Source organism: Terrapene carolina, unplaced genomic scaffold (genome assembly GCF_002925995.2).
Source record: "Terrapene carolina triunguis isolate 2854851 unplaced genomic scaffold, T_m_triunguis-2.0 Scaffold102, whole genome shotgun sequence".
Classification (NCBI taxonomy): Eukaryota; Metazoa; Chordata; order Testudines; family Emydidae; genus Terrapene; species Terrapene triunguis.
In genome coordinates this window covers 2557769-2580232 of record NW_020664453.1, presented here as the reverse complement: position 1 = coordinate 2580232, position 22464 = coordinate 2557769, and the positions used below count along the sequence as shown (strand labels likewise).

The 22464-nt window shown below is 49.3% G+C and overlaps 1 protein-coding gene and 1 long non-coding RNA gene across 2 annotated transcripts in view; one reads left to right on the top strand and one right to left on the bottom strand.

The window, feature by feature from the left end:
• Positions 1–9118: 9118 nt before the first annotated feature.
• ACOT11 (acyl-CoA thioesterase 11) overlaps positions 9119–22464 on the top strand; it is a 68182-nt gene continuing 54836 nt past the window's right edge. Inside the window, exon 1 of the mRNA XM_026651758.2 lies at positions 9119–9196. The gene's annotated coding sequence lies outside the window, so the exon portion shown is untranslated. The remainder of the gene's footprint in view (positions 9197–22464) is intronic.
• LOC112120558 lies at positions 13964–17128 on the bottom strand. The gene is made up of 3 exons (XR_002909204.2): positions 17042–17128; positions 14785–14914; positions 13964–14192 (listed from the first exon to the last, which is right to left on the bottom strand). It is a non-coding gene; the product is annotated as an uncharacterized LOC112120558 (long non-coding RNA).

Sequence of the window (22464 nt, the reverse complement as noted above, 5' to 3'; positions counted from 1 at the left end):
CTGTCTTTTACAGTTCTTTGGTGCATGATGCTCATAGAGTGGATAATTAGCTAAATGAATTAATTGACATTCATACTTGTAATTAGCAAATGGTTACAAGCAGCTATTCTCCTTGGGACAACTAAAATTTCTCCGGGACTAATGTTAAAATACTGTAAAATCATTAAGAGTAAATAATGAGGGTTGATGGTAATGCATGATTGTGGAGGTTCTTTTCTTTCCCCAGTCATAAAGCCGTCCACATTGTAAACAAGCCTGTGCAAAAGACAAGCATGCCATAAAATGTTCTCGAAACGGCACCTCTCAGGAGATGCAGCGGGGCTGAAGGATGCGTACTCCAGATGAAACCCGAGCCAGATGGATGGCATGCGATCAATAGCATGTTGATAGCTACTGCGAGCACTTGTCTGTCTGCTATGACAAAATAAGGGTAGCGCCAGTTTTTGCTAACAGTTCTTTTTTCCCCCCAATATTTACCGCAGAGCTCTGGCAAATAAGAAATCTACTAAACAAAGGTACCCTGAAACCTGCACCGCTAATCTCTGGTTCACTGATACCGACTGGTTTTACGGCATTGGATGTGGTGCCAAAGAGCCCATGCCATCTTAGGGTGCGGGGCAGAGGCATCTCTGCTGGATAGAGCATGCAGAGACCCTGATGTCTCCAGTATGATGTACTGCATCAGCTCTGTGCCCCGTCTTGGAGTTAATGATTGCCTGAGTAACACATCACCTGTCCCCTGCTACCGGAAGCCATGATAAGAATGGCTTGTGCGTGATGTTGCACTGTATCTACTACTATTCTTGGATACTATCTTCATACACAGGGCTTGCTTGATATCCCTCGCCCTGTCCGTTCAGGAACGCTGCACCTTTGGGAGCAGACGTGTTTGGGGAGGATTTGACCCAGAGGAGGGAGGAGGTGTCTGCATTGAGGGGCTTAGCTGAGGCTGCGCTGCTTTGATTTGTGGCCAGGGCTCCATAGCTGTACTGCCAGAGGCTGCCCAGTCTGCCGGGTTTGGATGTGCTGAATCATTGCATCTTCTGGCTCCTTTTCATATTCTCCTGGCTGACCTTATCTGCTCTTGTGGCGGCTCTCAGGAGAGCAGAGATTGCAGGGACCTTGTGCGGAGAAACTTCTTCTCGGTGGGCTTTCTGGGGCTGGGAACCCTTGTGCCAGTGGGGGCTGATGTAACTTGGCACTGTATCAGATAGGAGGGATGTCTTCGTCTCAAAGAGCCACTTGCAACTGGCTCCTGAGTAGCTCCGAGTCCCTTCCACTGCTTCCCACGGGATGAGGCTCTGTGAGAATCTGTGGGGTGGGTTTTGAGGCTTGGCTGAGCAGATGAGATGGAGAACGGGAGCAGGCTCATAGCCCCAGCCAACTTGGTGGTGTGGGGGTCAGAAGAGCTGTTTCAGAGTTTTGCATTGGACAGGTGAAGCTCACCTGGCTCTAATTTCACATGGAGCATGACTTGGTAGCAGCTGCTTTGCTTCCCTACCCCAAAGGCTCCTGCCTGGCACTGTGGATATGGGAGGAGGAGTCAGTTTCTTTGCACTCCTTGGAAATTCCCTGTGCAAACCTTGTCTACTTGGGCTTCGTGCAGGGGGCCACGGTGTGACACTGAGCTCAGGCTCCTCATTAAACAGCTGGTGAGTAGAAGCAGGTTTTGGTTGGCTCAAGTTTCTTGGGACTCCCACTCTGGGAATCCCAGTACACAATAGGGCCCCGGTCCTGCACTGATGCAGGCACAGGATCCTCGGATGTGGCACTTGATGTGGCTTCAGGGCTGGTGCGGTGTTTGTACAATGTGTGATGCACCGGGAAGGATATTCTCATTATTGGCTTCTAGCTACATGAAACAAAGAGCAAGAATCGGTTCAAATCTGGTTGGAAGGTAGTTCTGCTTTAAATGCAAAACCAGTCCAGTGAGAGGGGCTTGGTTTATGACTACTGTTTGCTTATGTCTCTACAGTGTGCTTGATGTTCAATCTAATGTAATTTCTCTGGTAGCTTCCCAAGACTACTAAAAGAAGAGGTTTAGAACACAATAGAAAATTTTTTGCATTGAATTATTGTTATGAAACTTTCTTTTCCCTGTGTCTTCAGCCAGGAATGTGGCTGACGTGAAAGCAAGTGGAAACATCACACCAATTGGCTTCTCTGTTTATAAGGGCTGTGAGATGCTGGAAAATCAGCGCAAACTCCATTGCTTGGGACACTTTTAAAACTAGACTTGTCAAAGTGCAAGGAGATTGGTCTGACACTTCTGGAAGAGGGAGCCTGGGGTCATAGACAGGATCACTGGTTGGTCGATCATCTCGTTAATGCTTAAATTGCAGTAGCACCCAAAGCCCTCAGCCCGGATGGGCCTTATTGTTTCGTGTGTGCACATAATAAATGACAGTCCTTGCCCCAAAGCGCTTAGCCTGGAAGAAAGAGACACTGGGATGGAGGCGCCTAACAAGCAGGCAGCGATGGGGAAACAACTAGAGTTCTTAGCAGTGAACAGAACCTCTCCCCAGTAGAGATCCCAGCATGCCGTTGCGCAGCTTTGAAAAGAAGCAGCTCCAGGGGTGGAGTTGTGGATGAATCAACTGCGGGGAGGTGGGGCGAGTGGCGTTTAACAGCGGACAGCCGACACACGTTGGGGGTCCGGGAGAGGAGGAGGGCAGGCTGTGATCTCACCTGAATTCCAGCTTGGGACTGTTTGAAACACTGAACGCAAAACAAGGCAAAACCCAGTCTGTATCTTGGACTCCTAGTGGCTTGTCCAGTAATAAACAATGGCAACAGCTCGTGGGGTGGAGGGAGACCTCGGATGACTCAAGGGTCTAGAACAGGTCCCTCCCACTTCCTGCCCCTTTCAGAAACCTCCCCCCCCACTCCCTGTCCCGTGACTGCCCCGACCCCTATTCACATCTCTGCCCCCGACAGGCCCCTTGGGACTCCCACACCTATTCAACTGCCCCCTGTCCCCTGACTGCCCCCGGGGACTCCCCTGCACCTTATCCAACCCCCCCTGCTCCCAACCCCTTTACCATGCCACTCAGGGCAGCGTGTCTGGCAGCAGCACCGCCTGGCCGGAGCCCGCCTTGCTGCCTGGCAGGAGCTCGCAATCCCGCCGCCCAGAGTGCTGGTGGCACGGCAAGCTGAGGCTGTGGGAGAGGGGGGACAGCAGGGGAGGGGCCAGGGGCTAGCCTCCACAGCTGGGAGCTGAAGGGCCGGGCAGGACCGTCCTGCAGGCCGGATGTGGCCCGTGGCTTGTAGTTTGCCCACCTCTGGTCTAGAACATGTCTTCCTAACCCTGAAAGAGCCGTTCCGTAGGGAACCAGCCTGCAGATGCAGGGAGGTAGACTAGCTGACCCTACAGGACTTCCCTCCCTCCGTCTCTAACGTCTGCTTTCTGTGGTTCTGTGGAAGAGGGAAAGTAGGACAAGTGCTGCTGAGTTGCCTTGGGCTGATATGAGACTACTAAAGCCTTGTCTGTGCTAAGAAAATATCCCTGATGGCCAGGGCCGGCTCTGGCTTTTGGCCGCCCCAAGCAAAAAAACCAAACAAAAACGGGGCGGCCAGAACGGCAAAGCAAAAAAAAACCAAAAACCTGCGGCGCGGCCAGAGCGTGGGTGCAGGGGGACTGGCTAGCAGGGGGGTGGAGGGAGCGGGAGGAGAGAGAGAAGGGGGGTGGCCAGGGCTACAGCGGGGCACTGCCACACGGCCCCTCCTGCCGCACCACCTGCCCCCTGCTGGGAGGGCTCCGCTCCAGTCGGCGGGGAGGGAAGGACGAGGACTGCCCTGCCGGGCTTGCTGCAGGGCGCTCCCGTCCTCTGCGCCGCCGCCCCCTACATGGCGGCCGGAGCGGAACAAACAAACAAAAAAAAGCGGCCGTGCCGCCCTAGGATTGGGCGGAATGCCGCCTCGTTCAATCTGCCGCCCCAAGCACCAGCTTGCTCGGCTGGTGCCTGGAGCCGGCCCTGCTGACGGCTGCCGCTGAGCCTGTGCTGAACACAGGTTAGTGCATAGACCAGGATGAACGGCATGCCCAGCCCCATTTCAGAAGCTGTGATGACAACCTGTGGTGCTCACTGGTTGAGCTGCCCCTGTTGTGCACAGCCATTGTCAGCAGTGGGTAGCTTAGCCTAGACAAGGCTGATTGTGCGGTGCTTAGAGCACTTGGGTGAGGAGTCCCATGGACCTGAGCAATACTACTCCGTGAGTAGGGGCTAATCAATATAACAGATGCAACATAATGCCCCCCCCTCCGTGGCTTTAGAAATGGCTGATGAGGGTTATCCTAGATACCGAGGGCAAGTTCTCGGGTGGTGAGTGGCTTCCTCCAACTGAGAGCCTGAAAGATCTGCACAGAATGAGAGTGATCCAAAGGTTGCTCCTTAAGCTTGGGACCCACCTTTGTATTTGTTTGGCAAGTCATCAAGTTGTTTTACCGACCAAGGCTTTCTAAACGCTGACACTCAGTGGATCCGAAACGCCATCCGGTGCGAAGTTCTGTCAAAGGGGCTAGGGATTTCTTGGTCTACCTTAACTTCTTTGGTCACCGGCGGGTAATGTTAGGTTCTTCAATACACTTCAAAGATCAGAAGCTCAGTTCTTCATTTCATAGTGTCATTAGCTAAAACTGGATTAATGGGCTTGTTAGGATTTAAGCATAATATATGAAAGAGTCTATGCTCGGAGATTGCTCCATGCCTGAAAACATGTCTTTTAAATGCTACCTGATAGAACATTGTTTTGGTTTTCAACATCTTGAAGGTGCTGCAGAAAAGATGTCTAACTGGTGGTCATTTATCTTAATAACCTGAGGAAGACCGTAAAAGCCATCCTATAGCATGTTGGGACACTTAATACCTCTTATGTAGCACTCTTCATCAGTAGATCTCAAAGCACTTTACAAAGCAACAGCATCCCCATTTTCTAGGTAGGGAAAATGTAGCACAAAGGGGGGTGAGTGACTTGACCAAGGTCACCCAGCAGGCCAGTGGCAGAGCAGGGAATAGAAGCCAGGTCTCCTGGGTCTCAGTCCAGTGCTCTGTCCACTAGGTCACACTGCCTACACATTTCAGTGCAAGAACAATGCCCTGGTGCTAAGGGGTGGGATAGGCAGGGACTGGTGCTCGATTCCTGTTCACCATTGCTTACACCAGTGCAGAATGGGTGTAAAATGCTCCCATTCTGACTTCCTAGTGTTTGGTGTCCATTTGGCACAGGTGGTGATGCTAGGTGCACTGCAGTGGAGAATCAGGCCCACAGCATATAAAGAGCCAGACCAACCTATGGCCCTCCCCACCCTTCAGGAACAGCCAGGTTAGTGCTGCAAAACAGGGTTGATTGGAAGAAAGCACGTTGATCCTGGGTGATGGCTGCTTCCTGTTTTGTTGTAAACCTGGTTCTTACTCGGCTTCCGTCTCCTGGATACAAACGTGTAGCAGGCTCCCCCAATCGTGGCTTGTTACGGAGACTTCTTGCTGACCGCCAAAGCAATGATGCAGACACAGCCGTGAAGGCAAAACAGCACTCCCCTGCCCCTTTCCCAAGGCGAGCGTTCAGATGAACCATTTCAGCACAGGGTTGGGTCCAAGCAGGTGTGACCTGTCTTATGTTCTTCCCTTTGTACTGTTTGCTACCTAATGTTCCCTTTGCAGACTGGCGTGGAAAAGCAGAAAGCAACAAAAGTCCTAAAGTGAGTCTGCGCGAGGGGAGTGGCCTGTGAAGAGAATATGGAGGTTGAACTCAGGCAGGGACTTGCAGAGTAAGATTGGGGGGAGGGATAGCTCAGTGGTTTGAGCGTTGAGCCTGCTTAAACCCAGGGTTGAGTTCAATCCTTGAGGGGACCATTTGGGGATTTAGTTGGGGATTGATCCTGCTTTGAGCAGGGGGTTGGACTAGATGATCTCCTGAGGTCCCTTCCAACCCTAATAATCTATGATTAGATGGTGTGGGGTAAAATGGCTGAGTCCAGTGACACACGACACTGGCAAAATAATCAGACACTTTCTGCTAACACTGAACAAGGAACTCTAATGGAATTAGACTAAGGAAAACGGTGCTGTTCCTAAAACCAGTCTCTGCTTCTCTGTAATCTCTTCTGCCTAGAACCTACCTCAGCCTCACTCCTGCTTGGCTTCTGGTGCCAGACTTAGGCCTGGTCTACACTAGGCTTTTATGTCGAATTTAGCGCCGTTATATCGAATTAAAGAAACAGTACATATCCCCGGAGCACGTTAGGTCTAGAAAACACGGTGGTGAAAACTCTGGTGGCTGGGGTATTTCAGCACTCCCACCCCTGTTAGCACAGATGGCGGTGTAATGGTGGGAGAATTCTTTAAAATCCTCACTCTGGACGCACCCCAAAACTTTGCCTGTTACAGGGGTAGGGATAGCTCAGCAGTTTGAGCATTGGCCTGCTAAACCCAGGGTTGAGAGTTCAGTCTTTGAGGGGGCCATTTAGGGATCTGGAGCAAAAATCTGTCTAGGAATTGGCCCTGCTTTGAGCAGGGGGTTGGACTAGATGACCTCCTGAGGTTCCTTCCAACCCTGATATTCTATGATCTTAGGGGACGCAATGGCCACACAGTGTGCTCTGACCATGTTTATAAGATGTGGCTTTGCCTGGGGAGACCAGACCATCTTAAATATAGTTACAACTGCACTGAAACTGGGGTCCCTAAGATGGCTAATTGTAGCATACACGAATGGCTGTGGATCAGAACCTAATCACTCAGATCTCAAGTCAATAGGAGTCTTTCCGTTGACTTGCATCCTGTGTGGAGTCCATTGGGACCTGATCCAGGGGAAACCATGACTAGTCAAAGGGCTATTAAATGCACAAAATAAACTGAAAAGGCAACCCACTATTTCCCTCTGATTATTGTTACGGTAACCGTAAGAGTGAATTGTTAGAACTCGACTTTAGTCTGATTTTATTTTTAAATCACTGATGTCCCTTTACAAACGGGACCAAGCAAAATTGAAAGCACAGAGTAATTCCTGTGGAGATTTTAACACAATTCCCCTGCTGAGTTTTGTCCCTGGTTATAAAATGCTCTGATCGCTCTTTCTTTAAGCCCTGGCAAAAGATCTGCAGTCAGGCAACACCCGACAAAAAGCCCCAACCGCTCAAGAGTAAACGACATCTAAGTAGAAAACCCCCCAGCACCCTCTAAGCAGGCTAAACATGAACACATTTACTTAGTAGCCAGCTTTGGCTTCTCTGGATCATGTCGGGGAGGTTAGTGCTGTTCAGCTTCTCGAACCTCTGAACGGCGACAACTTTAAAAAATGAAACCGCGGGTGAATGTTCATTCATAAACTGTGCTTCCTGGGCAGCCAGATGGGACCATTGATCACCAAGTCTGGTCTCCAGCACAGCACAAGCCACACAAGTTCTTCAAGTGATTCCTGTCTCCAGCCCAATAATCTATAGTTGAACAGACTATTGCTTTTAGGCCCCAAACCTGCAAACACGTGCATAAGTGTCTGCAGCATCAGGGCCTTAGTCATTAATTCAATCTTGATTTAAAGATGCCTAGTGACAGTGATTCCCCCCACATCTCGTGGGAAGATGCTCCAATGGGTAATTACCCTCACTGTGTATTTTTTCTTTATTTTTTTTAAAAGGGTGCATTTATTTCCAGTTTGAATTTAACGTCGGCATTAGAAATCAAATGGTAAAAATTAAGTAGCATGTGTGTATAAAAGTGTAGATGTTTTAATTTTCTTATTTCCAAGGCTCCTTATAAAGGAGTGTAAGAATACGGCTCAATATATATTTGTATAAAGCTGATTTGACTTCTAGAGAGGCGGTATGGTGTGTTACAGAAAGGGCCATTCTCCTCTTCCTTGTAAGCTCCATTGATTCTTTCTACCTCTCTTGCAATGGCACTGTGAAAAGAGTATATCCTTTATCACTTGTATCTTTTGTTTTTAATAATCAATATTGATCTATTTAGCCCAATAATAATAATAGGGCCAGATTCTCAGCTAGTAAATTGGCATAACTCCATTGAAGCCAATGAAGCTGTGTGGATTTGTACCCCTTAAATTAATTTACCTCTGGCATCTATCTCAATATATTTATCTTTTTTAAATTGCAGAAAACACCAGTTCAGGCCTGCTAAAGTCTGCACCCATTCAGGTTTCCCACCCACCTTACAAACATTGTAATCAGAACAAACTGACATTGCTAGGCAACAGTGGACCACCCTCAAGATAGCTGATGAAGCAGTTTCTCAAAGCCGGCATTTACAAGTTAACACTTTCAGTGGGGTCACATACACTACATGTATAAGGAATCCCGAGCTAACTTGGAATAACCCACTGAATTTTTTTTTTTTTTTTAATTCAAGGTGGGAGATGGAATAAAAACTCCACTACAAATGCACAGTGTGTTACAAACTTGTCATACCTGTGTGTAAGTAGGTCTTAAACCCAAAGCTGAGGAACAGGTGGAAAAACATTAGGATTCACAGACTAGCTGCTTCCTGAAAAAAAGATGAAAAGAAAATCAATTCCCGAAAGTCTGCTCAACCTTTTCTCTTAATACTTCTGTCAAATGACACATGTAGGTGTTAGATCTGGGTATTTCTGTGTCATACCTGTGGAAGCCTTGTCTGACAACCATTTCCTTTTATAATTTTACTTGTACTCGGTGATTTAATTTTGAAACTGGTAGTTTTGTTCCTAATCACATTTGTAGCAGTTTCTCATGAATATTGTGTCTGACTGAAGGTCCAATAGAAGTAAGTGTGTGTGTGTGTGTGTGTGTGTGTGTGAGATTTTTTTTTTTTTAAGAAGAAAAAGACTAGGGGAAGCAAACAGCTAAGCTGGAAAGTAGAGACAGCAAGTCAAAGAATTGGCCAGTGAACAAAGCAAAGTAGCTATCTGGAAGGCGAGAACTTGTAGGTGCCACCTTAAGAAAACTTCATCTGACTGTTTTTAAGGAACTAAGGGGAGTGCCGCTTCCTCTGATCCAAAGGACAGTTCTGGCAGGGGCTCTGCCTGAAAGGCCCGGAGAGGGAAAAGAGGGAGAGAGAGAATGGGGGTGAAAAGTACAAGCAGGTGGTCTGGTATTCCTCCTTCGCGGCAGGTCACTGCCTGATCCTGTTGTTACAATTCTGGCCTGTCGCAGAGGAACCTTTCTCTGGCCTGTTCAGCAAATGCGAAGCTCCTTCTGGCTAAGGTGAGATTGGGAGGCTAAAACTGTTAGGCAGTTTTGCTGGGAAGTGAGAAGCCTGTTAAAGGGGGCAGCTGCTGATCTTGGGGCGCACCTGGTTTTGGTGAGGCGGCTGAGAGCGCGCTGCCAGCAGGATGGACACGTGTTCAGTGCTAAATCCTTTTTGCACTGACCCAGCTGCCTCCATGCAGAACTTTACACAGCTTTCTCTTTTGGCTGCGGCTGGTGTTTGCCTTGGGAAGGAAAGCGACCAAACCTTTCAAACATTTCCTAGATGAGGCAGCAACTTAGGGTGGCTTTTAGTTCTAGTGAAACTAATGAACTTTTTAAACTTGCCTTGCGTGGAGCAGAAAGCTCTGGGTTTAGGGTGTGCTGTGTGGCACAGTGCAGTGCCCTGGAGGAGGATGTAACCTGAAACCCTGGCAGCCTGTATACATGCCGCACGTCCCATCCAGCACGCTTCTGATCTATATTGATTAATTTCATAAATCGCCAGGGGAAGCCACTTGTGTGGATGCAGGATGAGGATTTACAATTCGGTAGCATTAATCTACGGCATGGGCACCAGAGGAAGATGCCAGACCCAGATGTTTGCAGCTAACTAACTATTCCAGCAGGGTGTATTACTCCTAATTGTGCTATTAGCATTGCAGAAATGAGAGCGCTTAAGTGGGTGACATTCTGGACGAAATCTTAAACCTTTCATTAAATGGAGGCTGTATTTTTCAGAAGAACTCCGCACATATGGAAACGCGTGAATGGCTAGCCTTTATTTTGGTGCCTCAGTGGGAGCTGAGCTGTTCTGAAAATCTGGCCCAGCTGTGGGAGCTAAGTGCTCGAAAAATCTGGCCTGGAGCTGCTCTTGAAAATCTGCTCCTTTTTGTTTCAACCTCACAAGCTACTGGAGACGGTTAATTATCAAACGCCAGTACACTACTAGCGTGCGAGGTTCTTGCAGTGCTGAGAAGCTTACAGTCTCAGGCCATGATCCTCCTGACAGTGGTGCAGGACTGGGCTTTAATTAAACCACCCACCATAGAGATGAGGGATGGGGAACATGCAACAGGCAGTGGCTGACTGAGTGGAGTTGTCTAGCAGGCATCATGTGTGTTCTTTAACCCTTTCAGGTGTTTTTTAAAAATACCCCTTTGGGGGAAGGACTAGAATTTATAGGCCTTTTGAAAGAAGCAGATTTTTTTTTTTTTTTTTTTTAAGGAGGACCAGGGAGATGGCAGAGGCATGACAGACTCTGGGTTTTGTGTGCAAATTAAAACCGTAAGCTACACAAATGTCAAGCATTAACTTGCTGCTGTTGAGCAGTTGTATAGTGTTCCTGTGTGTGGTTTAAACCCATACTTTGCTCTGCCCCAGCAATGCCTGCCTGTCAGTCAGGTTTACCAACAGGTTCCCACAATGCTTTGGAATCCTTCTAGATGAAAGCTGCTAGAACACACGTGAGAATAGTATTCTGACCTTTGCGTTCAGAGCCCGCTGTGTTAAGGCCATTTTTGCACAAAGTAATCAGTGGGGACTTTGGAGTCCTCAGTGGGACGGCTGTATAATGAAACCTTCCATCTCTGCACAAACCCCAGCAGGCAAGTGCTCCTTTTTTATTATCCTGATGCTTCTCAACTTGTTTTCAAGTGACTTGACAAGCTGATTTTCATTTCAGCTTTTGTGGGCATGCTTTGGTGATGTGATCTTAAGAAATTAACGCGCACAGGGGCAGTAACCATAGTCCGTTGGAAACCAACAAAATTACTCTTGGAATCGCAATGCTAGGAGGAAGAGTTACCTCTTGCACATGATCGCAACAGGCTTGCAATAAGCCAGGTGGTTACCTGTCGTGCTATTGACCCTATTGTTTATTGCTATTTGGTGGGTTATTTAAGTGGGTCCCCGAAGATGGAGAGAGGAGGACGGGAATCTGACCCAGATGAGGCTGGGGAAAAAGGGGGTCTGACACAGACCAGAAACCCATGTTTGTCAGTGGTAAAGGTTTCTCGTGTGGCTTGGGCCGTCTATTTCCAATGAGTCATTCAGCTGACAAATGAAGCTGATTCACTTACACCAGGGTTGGGTTTGGCCCCACCTTTCTCCTGCTTCCCTAGAACACCGCATGACTCAAATGCGCAACAAAATCCTAGTTAAGCATCGTACGCGCTGCCAGAGAACACTCAAAATCCAGCTTGTCCAGAGCCAAATTGGACTTCGTTCTAGTCCACTCATTTTTCTGGTTTGTGTCCTTGCTATGTGACTCAGCTTGTCTCTCTTAGTGGCTCCTACGCTGCGAATTGCATGGGGTCAGTGTGTGGTGCCTTAGCAGGCTTATGCCTCCGAACAATGCCCTACGTCATTTCGCGGGCCGAGCGTTGGAGTGTAGTGAAAGCAATGCATTCAGGCAGGCAGCAGTGTGCGGGAAGGTCTTGGAAGGCATTGGATTTGCACACTGATTTCTTTCTTCCAAGCTGGCAAGACCTTTTTGAAAACCGTAAACAAGCCCTGATGCCTAACAGGCCCTAAGGGAACCAGTTCCCATGGGCATGTCGGTTAAGCCACAACAGATTCTGAAAAGAATCCGATGTTTGTCTGAGCTAATATACTCGGCATGGAGCGGGAAGAGAGAAGTCATTCTCTACCAAATGAAAGACAGAGGGTTACCTTCTGATAGTGCCCTACAATGGTATCTTTCGTTGGCACCCATCTGCAGGGGTTATCCTTGTGATGGGTGGGGGGTTCTCCAAAGGCTGATGAATCTTTGCAAGATGTCCCTGCTTTTTCCCTTGTGTGGGGCAGTCTAGCCGCTAACTACCAGACTCTCTACCTTCAGGCAGATGCTCCTCTTCTCAGCCTTCAGGAGGGAGTGTAGTAGGCTTTGCTTCCCTAACCTAGTCTGGGATCAGTCTGCTAATCCTGTTCTCCTTACCCTCTTCAGCTAGTGTCCTCATGGGCAGGGCCGGCTCCAGGCACCAGCCGAGCAAGCTGGTGCTTGGGGTGGCAGATTGAACGAGGCGGCATTCGGCCCAATCCTAGGGCGGCACGGCCGCTTTTTGTTGTTGTTGTTGTTCTGCTCCGGCCGCCCTGTAGGGGGCGGTGGCGCAGAGGACAGGAGCGCCCTGCAGCAAGCCCGGCAGGGCAGTCCTCGTCCTTCCCTCCCCGCCGACCGGAGCGGAGCCCTCCTGGCAGGCGGTGAGGTGTGGTGGGCCGCGTGGCAGCATCCCGCTGTAGCCCTGGCCGCCCCCCTTCTCTCTCTCTCCCACCCGCTCCCTCTCCCCCGCTAGCCGGTCCCCCTGCACCCGCGCTCCGGCCATGCCGCAGGTTTTTTTTTTTTTTTTTTTTTTTTGCCCCGTTTTTTTTTTTGGGGCGGCCAAAAAGCCAGAGCCGGCCCTGCTCATGGGGTCCCTTGCCAGGTCTACAAAAATCAGGGGGAGCCATGGTATTAGCTTTTAATTTAACAAACAAATTCTATCCCTCTCGCTTGCTGAGTCATCCTGGGATGTGAAAACTGATCCAACCCAGTGTAAATGGATTGCTCGGGTTCTTTGAAGATCAGCAGCACTGCCTGATGCCCAAGACTAACCTCCGAAGATCAGCACAAATTACAGTCCTGAAATGACCTGTAAGGGCTTGAATTTGCTCTGCTCTTGGTAGTGTGAGAGTGGTTTCATGGCAGGTAACTGTACGTTTGAAAAACTTTTATTTGCTTGTGCTTTATTTCATTAACTTTTTACAAGGAGCAAGTCAATTAGGAGCCCTAACTTCTAATGCCTGTTTCTTGGCCAGGCAGCTCCACTAGTTCAACAAAACAACATCAAAAAGCAGCATTCAAAGATTCAGTTAAGAGGAAAAAAAAAAGGGGGGGGGGGGGCGGCAGGGACTATGGGGCACTTGTGATGTGTTTGTATGTTGCATGGGGGTGGGGCAGCCTGCGTGTTGCCATCGGAGGCTACTGCAATATACATGTTTAACAATAATAAAATACCAGGTACCAATAAAATACAAATATTAGGGTCTCAGACAATCAAGTCCATTACGGACTTCGCTGCCACTCATGATTTTTTTTTTTACATGGCAGGAGCTCAGATACTATGGTAAACTGCAGCCGTGTAAAACCCATAAATAGAGGCCAAATATTACAATGATGGCCTCTCTAGAAAGGGAGGGGAAGGGAAAAACCTCTCTGAACTGCTGAGTGTATCAATATATCTCCTGACCCCAGTTGCTACGTCTGCTGGATATTCTGCGTTTTTCCTGTTTCTCATGGTGACAGTCTTTAAACTTTCACAACCTCTTTAAACTTCATCTGCTCCGGAGCAAGGCTTGGTGACCAAACGGTGAGTGTACCTCTTTGTTCTGGCAGCAAAACTGGCTGTTCTGTTTCTCTCTCCACTGAGGAGCCTTGTGATGTGATGTGTAAAATGTCAGGAATCATTAGGTGACTTGACTCGCTGAACCACCATCCTTCCCCCTTTCCCTCCCCCCCCCTCTTTCTGACCCTCCTCCTTTGCCGCAGAGAATTTATTTAAAGCTCCTTCTCCTCAGAACAGGGCCCTTTGTTGGCACTGGTGAATTTCTGGGGAAACATGATGCATTGTTGAGTCGCTAGAATTTCTCAAACTAGGTCAAGTTAATTTTTTAACACATCCATAGTAACAAGCAAATCTGCATATTGCTTAATTACACACCAATAATCCCCCATGAGATCTACATTGTCACTGCTCATTCTCTCCCCCCCCCATTTTTAAATATCCCCAGGAGCTGGGGGTACAATGAGGAGTAACAGGATGAAGCTGAACAAAGGAAAATGCAGGTTAAATATCCGGTCAAAGGCATGCATTCTGTAAGATGGTGGGATGGTCTCCCAAAGGAAGTAGTGCGTTGCTTGTGTCGTCTAAAACTGCTGCACAGAGCACGTGAGATCTTATTCATCTGACATCTTCCCGCCAGTGCATGGTTGACAGAGGAGATGATCATGAACGTCTCTTCCACTTCTAATTTCCAGCTGTTTGGAGATGGCAAGAACAGCGTTCACTAAGATTCTAAATGGCAGTTCAGCCATGTACATATTTCCTCCCTCCCCCTCCATTTTATTTGCCTGGCATGAATGTGTCCTTTGTGATCAAGGCATTTGTGTGTGGATGAGAGCATCCACGGTTTGTTTAATTACTAATACCTAGCTCTCCTTCTATAGGTCTTAAAGTGCTTTACAAAGGAAGTCAGTATCATCCCCATCTTACAGATGGGCAAACTGAGGCATGATGTGAAGTGATTTTTTTGCCCAAGGTCACCCAGTGGTAGAACTGGGGATAGAACCTAAGTCTTCTGAATTCCAGTCCAGTGCCCTGTTCGCTAGGTAACACTGCCTTCCATTTATTGGCCCCCCTACTCAAGTTTCAGTCATTTAAACAGGGAGCAGAAAGGTTGCCATGTGGTGATGTGTCATTGGTCATCTACATGAATAAGCAAAGTAACCTAGCTGGGAGTGGAAGGTGCTTGGCTATATTGGTGCAAAACCTGTGTCAGGATTATGGAGCTGGTTGCATCTCTGGCCTCTCTTCGTGCACCCCCTCAGCTGTCAGCCCTCATGCCTTTACCTGTCTTGGGAGTGAGACTTTGCACTTCTTCCACTCTTAGACCAGGATCTGGATCCAGCATCCTGCCTGTGCTAGCCACTTATCCACTCAGGCCTGTGCAGTACTATCTGTCCCTCTTCCCTTCAGGAGCCTGTGACCATGAGATAGCAACCAACCACTTTTTAAAAACAAGCAGGTTTATTCGTAAACGGAACAAAGCGTTGGAGAAACTGCTGTGAAAACAACAAACAGCCATGCTTAGCTAGCGGAGACTAACCTTACACTTAACTACACACTATGGCGGGGTGGGCAAACTACAGGCCGACCATCCTGCCCGGCCCCCGAGCTCCTGGCCTGGAGGCTTGCCCCTGGCCCCACCCTTGCTGTCTCTTCTCCCCCCTTCCCCCCCAGCCTCAACTCACTCGCTCCGCCGCTGGCGCAATGCTCTGGGTGGCAGGGCTGTGAGCTCCTGGGGCAGCACAGCTGTAGAGCCTGGCCTGACCCGGAGCTCTGTGCTGCGTGGTGGTGGCAGCAGCGTGGCCCAGCTCTAGCCGGGCGGCAGCTGTAGCACCGCCAGCCACCGGTGCTCCAGGCAGCGCAGTAAGGGGGAGCAGGGGGGTTGGATAGAGGGCAGGGGAGTTTGGGGTGGTGGGCAGGGGTGTGGATAGGGGTTGGGGGGTGGGGAAGAGGGGGTTGAATAGGGGCGGGGGTCCCGGGGGGGAAGCCAGGAAGGGGGATTCAATGGGGTGGCAGGAGTCTGGGGGCAGTCATGGGACAGGGAGCGAGGGTGTGTGGATGGGGCGGGGGTCCCAGAGGGGCCGTCAGGGAATGGGGGGGTTGGATGGGGCAGGAGTCCCGGGGGGGGGACCCTCTCCCCTAACTGGCCCTCCATACAGTTTACTAAACCTGATGCGGCCCTCAGGCCAAAAAGTTTGCCCGTCCCTGCACTATGGGTATGTCTACAGTACAGCTGTGCAACTGCAGCTGTGCCGATGTAGCCCCATAGTGGAGACACTTCCTACATTGACAGAAGGTGTTTTTTCCATTGATGTAGTTAATCCACTTCTTTTGAGAAGCAGTAGCTTGATTGACAGAAGAATTCTTCCATCAATCTACTTTCAGCACAGTGGGGCTTGGCTTAGGTCACCTTAACGATGGCACAATTTTCATTGCCCTGAGCAATGTAGCTAGTTGATCTAACTTTGAAATGTAGCCCAGGCCTTAGTTAGATGGGCTTCCTTCTGCAGTTGCAGGAAAAGAACAGACCGAACTTAAGTTCTTTTAGGAGGCCAACGTGCTCTTGGAATCCAGCCTTGTCTTCGCTGCAGAAAAAAATGGTGTTAACTCAATTGTAAGAGCACATTTTTTGTTCGTTTGCTAGTGAGGTCTGTGTCTTCCTACCTGTCTTCTTATCCCCTGCGCCCCTCAGTAAGGAAATTCCCTTTTCTCAAAGCCCTGCCCCCTCAGTGTGCCTGAGGCCAATTACCCTAGTATTCACTGGCTTTTGTTACAGGGCCTAGGTGTGAAGTCTTTTAGTCTTTTGCCATGCCAAAAAAAAAATTGACAAGTTAGGCTGCTGGTGTGCTGAGACCTCGCCTGTCATGCTGACTCCCTGGACTCCCCTCTCTGACTGTGTCCATCTGTTGTCTCTTGTCTTACACTCTGTACACGTCTCTTCTGTTTGTACAGCGCCTAGCACAATAGGTCCTGGTCCATGACTGGGCTCCTCGGGGCAGTGATAACACAGATAAATAACAAACCAAAAAGGCCCCTTATTTCAGATGTCTACACGGGGAGTTACACCAGGATAACTACATATAGCATTAAAATTCCATCACCTAGTATTGCTGGTGAACTTCCCCAGGTAGACAAGCCCTAAGAGAGTGCCCCCATGATGCTTTGCTGTTTGCCAGTTTAGACCCATTCAGCTTTACTGGCTTGCAGTCACTGCTCTCCTGCCTGGGAATAGGGTGACCACATGTCCTGATTTTATAGGGACAGTCCTGATATTTGGGGCTTTTTCTTATATAGGCTCCTATTACCTCCCACCCACCCCCTGTCCCAATTTTTCACACTTGCTGTCTGGTCACCCTACCTGGGAGGGAGTCTGCTGGGTCTGTCTGCACTGCTCTGACATTCCACCGTCTCTGAAATCCTCTGCATAAACCTCACCTCGGGGTACAGATCAACAGTCCCCGCCTAGCGCCCCCATGCTCACCACACCCTGTTTCTCAATCTCCGCTCTGCCTCTGCACCGGTCTCTCCTGAGTGCCATTACCTTGAACTAGGCTGCGTAGAAAGGAGCCAAGAAGGGACAATTCTGTGGCAGTAAGAGACCAGCCTGGAAACGTGCAGTTCATAGAAGCCCGGCCACTTTTATATTGAGCACTTGGCAGTCTGAGGATAGTTCCTTCTTAGGGTCTGGTATGTGGGTGTGGCCTCACTCTGGAATGGATCTGCGTGCCCGCGATCATGTTGCAGTCTGCTTAGAACTCCTTAAGCTAGGCAGGACTGGACCTGCTCGGAACTTGGATGGGAGACTTCAAAGAAAATCCCAGGGTGCGGTAGGAAAGAGTTTGACTTTGTAGGTGGCACTCTTCCTTCTGGCTTGCCCCGGCAAGGCCGGACGAGCAGCTGGAAGGGAGTTCTCCTGAGTGATAGGAGAGAGCCCCGGTGGGGAGCATTGGCGTGGGGGTTGGGCTAAGGTGAAGAGACGGAGTGTCTTTCAGAAAGGAAGCTGGGAAATGAGGCCAGCCTGTCTCTGGATGTAGTCTATCAAAGGAGGGGGGCCTCCTGTAGTCAGCTGCTTTTGCCTAAGGTTGCCAACCCTCCAGGGTTGTCCTGGAGTCTCCAGGAATTAAAGATTAATCTGTAACTAACGACTGTCATGTGATGAAATCTCCAGGAATTCATCCAACCAAAGATGGCAACCCTAAGTTTTGCCCTTCCTCCTGTCCTGCCTTGCAAGTGACATCATCTGAGCGGCACTCAGGATGGTGGTGTGTCTTCTGCAGGCTGCTCAGCGCCCCCAGAGTCCTGTGTAGCTTCTCTCCCGCTGCCCCAGCAGATTTTCAGTCTGCTTACAGTGGTGGTACAGGGAGACATGAAAGGCAGGACATGATGGGGCGGGGTGGGAGGGGAGGAAGGGCATTTGGACTGAAGGAGGGGACGGACTTCCCTTCTGGGTAGGGTAGCAGTTCAGTCTCTTTGGCCCATGCAGTCTTTCTCAGTTAGTGCAAGGTGGGGTGATCGGTTTGTGGTGAGACCTACCAAACTCCTCTCATATAAGGGTCACCAAACTGCCAATGGATGAGAGAAGAGCGAAGTGAGATGAGCTAGAGTAAGATAGGTTAGGATTTAGAGCAGTGAGATTAAAAGATGGAGTGGGGCTTGTGACCATGGGGGGGGGGGGGGGGCGGGGGCCGGCCTGAGGGGGGAGGGGGAGGGGGGGGCGGGGGTGGGGGAGGGGCTGGCTCTGGGAGAAAGCCATGAAGGGTGTACGAGAGGGGGAGGGGCGTGTTGTTTCCAGATTCCAGTGAGCCGAATCATGCCTTTTTCAGTCCAGCTGCCATGACTACTTGGAGACGAGCAACAAAAGTGAATGGTCAGCACCGAGATGCTCTTTGTTCACAAGTCACGTCTGACCCACTCTGTTCCTAGCTCAGTCTCCAAGTAACTCAGTGTGAAATACCTGTAACTGACCCCCTTTGGGGTGACCTTGAGCCCCGTCCTCCCAGGGCTAAAAGCACAAGCTCCTAGCACTTCACCTAACTGTGACTCTGCTTCAGAGCAACAAGCAGTACCAGCTCATGATCCTTTTTGGTGGGCCAGCCACAAGAGGAGGACAAAGACCCACATTCTCCTTGTGTGGATTATACATCCAACCAAGAATGATCCAGACCTTAAAGGTACAGTCACCACTGACATGCCGTCCGCACAGTTCTCAAAGCTCTATACATAACAAGGGTTAAACAATGTTTTCTCCTGCACCACTCAGGGTTAAAGGAGGAGCAGGGTGATGGAGCGGTAGTCCCTGTCCTTCTCTGCCAACAGGAGCTCCCACTCTACTCCCTGCTCAGTCGGTAGGTTTTCAAAACAAACAGCAGTCTCATCTCGGTTGGGATTGCGATTGGTCATGTGGTATTGTTTCTGCTTCCTGACTGGGCAACACATTTTTCCAACAGGAAACTAACTAGCGAACTGATGTTGTGAATTTTCAGGCGATGGATCGCGTGTGATAAAACGGCTGATTGGAAAATAGCTTCCCAGGTAGCCAGCTCTCGACTTAGTCACAAATGAGTTGTCACCACCTCCAAATTGCACTTAATCCAGTGTGATCCTTATTTGTGGAGATATTCTGGAATCTTCTCTCCCACCAGCTCTCCTGGTTTTGATCTTGCTGGCACGTTGGAGGCATGTAGACTCTCATTACGCCGTCAGCAGCACAGAAAATGAACATGGCAGGAGCCAAGAAAAAATTCCACTTGAAGGTTTTTTTTTTTTTATTCAAAATTTTTCTTTTTTTGTAGAACTGGGTCACTCAAGGGGTGACAGCATAAGAGCATCATCGCCTAGGTAATGTATCTTGTTGCCATGGTGACCGCTAAAGGCTGCATCAGTCAACAGCTTTAAAAAAAATGACAGTTGAGTGAGAGTGAAGATTTTAATGAGGACAGACACTTCCTTCCTTAGTTTCAATAGCCGAATATTCTAAAAATACCCTTCCATCTTGTTAATATTTCCGGGTCTCCAGAGTGTAAATTAATGTGCATAACCTAGGCACTTTCCTTGCAGTTCTTGACACCCTGGAATATTCTGTCAAAGCTGAGTGCAGCCCAGCTGTTGAGATGATAATAGCACAGTGCAGTTCTCCTGTTCGGATGTTGTGATTTTGGCATGACCGCCTTTTTTTATTCTCCTTTAATGTGGAACCTCCTGCTCCCTCAGTTTCCCTTCCCACACTTACTGCTGGAATAACTGGGCAATAAGTACTTCTCCAATATCTCCATCTGCTCAGTGCCTGCTGGAGTGTTGATACAACGAAGAATGTTTGCAACTGCTGGGGAAGTAATTTGATTGATAACTCTGTGAGGACTTCAGTTGTGGGTCCTTCATCTCCTCCATCACCCGATGACATGATTTGTTTGTATTATTGACCCAGCACTGGGCTCCGGTTTTCTAGTGTGAATAACAGCCATACAGACCACTCAATGCTGTGGATCTGCTGGCACAAGCTGCTGCTGCTTGCTACGACGGAAGGGTGGCTGGGTCAGATTTGAGTGGCGTTGTGACCCTGTGCATCACTCCTGATCTGTTCTGTTCCCTTAGACCTATTTATGCCTTTGTCAGTATGCAAGTTATGCCAACTTGTATTAAAGTGTTGGGTGACGGGGAAGCTACCTCAGCAGCAGCAGAGCATGAGAAAATGTTTTCCTGCTACACCCCTCTTTTCTGGTTCCTCAGGACGAAAGCCGCAGGTTCTTTTAGACTCAGTAATGTGTAACTTGCACCGCATTATACACCCCCTCTGGATTCAATCCAGAGTCTCTGTCTAGAATAGTGGAAAACAGAACATCCTTTCTAAAGAGATTTAACTCCGAACACTGGTCTCTTGTGTGTGTGAGCTCCAAGCAAGCTCCCAAGACTGAATTACAAGCCCCTGTAAGGAGAGGTTCTTAAACAGCAACGCGCAGAGCTGCTGGAAGACCTGCGGCTTTAATGAGGCATGTTCAGTAGGAAACCCTTGAAGAGCTCAATGGGTGCAACTTGGATTTGTCTGTGCGCTGCGCTCGGAGCAGCCTGGCTTAGTGCTGTACACAAAGGGGGCTGCTCAGCCAGTCGCACAAACACCAGGCCTGGGAATTACTGATGTTCCATGAGCTGAAACTGCTGTTTCCATTTAGTGGCTTCGCAGCTGGTGCCAAAATCTGACAGCCCCGGAGCTTTGAGAGGAGGAAGTGGAGCAATAGCCTATGGCAGCTGTTCCTGGCAAGGGCAGCACTGTCCTGCCTATGGGTTTAGCACCCCCTGGTTTTGCCTCTCTTCCAACCCTCCGTGGCTGACTGCCACTAGGGGAGTTTATTTGTGGTTGGGACTTGGCAGGGGCTTTGTGAAAGCTGGTGCCAATGCTATTATAGGGCTGAATACTGCAGGCAGTTCTGGTTGCCCCATTTCAAAAAATATATTAGAATTGGGAAAAGTACAGAGAAGGGCAACAACGGTTAGGGGAATGGAACAGCTTCCAGATTGGGGGGGGGGGGATTAAAAGACTGGGACTTTTCTGCTTAGAAAGGAGATGCTTCAGGGGGAGGGGGTCTGACAGATCTATAGAATCATGACTGGTGTGGAGAAAGTGACTAAGGAAGTGTTATTTACCCCTTCACGTAACACAAGAACTAGGGGTCACCCAGTGGAATTAGCAAGCAGCAGGTTTAAAGCAAACAAAAGGAAGGACTTCTTCACACAACGCACCGTCAACCCGTGGAACTCATTGCGAAGGCCAAAACTATAAAAGAGTTTAAAAAAAGAATTAGATCAGTTCAGGGAGGATAGGCCCATCAATGACTATTAACCCTGATGGTCAGGGATCCAATCCCATGTTCTGGGTGTCCCTAAACCTTGGAGTGCCAGAAGCTGGGACTAGATGACGGGCGATGGATCACTTGATAATTGTCCTGTTCTGTTTATTCCCTCTGAAGCATTGGTCACTGTCGGAAGACCGGATACTAAGCTAGATGGGCCATTAGTCTGACCCAGTAGAGCCATTTGTAAGTCAGCAAAGGGTGAAGTTGAGTGCACTCTCGTCACCTTCCGGTCTCTCCATGGTGGTAGCCCTGGGTTGTTTCTGCTCAGGTGTTTCTTGGCTGACCTGTCTCAGAGCTGGTGCAGCCAAGTGCCTGAAATGGAGTGAGGAGGCCACCTATCGTGTTAACTTAGGACCCTGTCACTTCTCACGAAGTCCCACTGGGACTTGGACTCCGATGTGACTTAAGTGTTATGAAATGTTACCCTCTTTCCTCAGCCCTGTGGGGAGTCTGCTCAGGAATTAACAGCGCCTTAGATTGCGTTAACTCATGACTATAGGCCTCCTTTGCGATGGGAGACCCTGTAAAATGGAAGCTCTGGGCTCCTCTGCCCACAAGGGCGGTGTGGAGCTGTGCTGGTAGATACCTGAGATCTGTGGGGCCTGGGTACCAAACCCACTGTTTCTTGGGGGGAAGCAGAGGGAAAGCCTCTCCTCCCCCCCCATCCATTGGGGCACCACTGTCACTGCATTCATTGCTGGACTATTTTTTTTATTGGTGCCAGGAGTCGTGTTTGCGCCCTGGAGGTTGGTGCTCCAAGGACCGGAAGAGATGGCCTTGATACCGGTGCCTTTAGCACAGCTAGCGTCCGTGTTTTTTCTCTCCTGCTCTTTTCCAGGACTGAGCATGCTGCCTCGGCCGACCCAGAGTCCAGGGCGCAGCATGTTACCCAAGGCCTATTATAAAATAACAACAATCCCTGCAGGCGCACACTGTGCAGCGACTCCTCAGTGTGTATGGTGAATATTAAATCAATCTCGCACATGCTCAGGATTGCTGGCCTGAACCAGCACGGGCTAGAACTTAGAGATGGTGGGTGGGGGACAATGACGCTCCATTAGCTTATCTTTCACACACACACACACACACACACACACACACACACACACACACACAC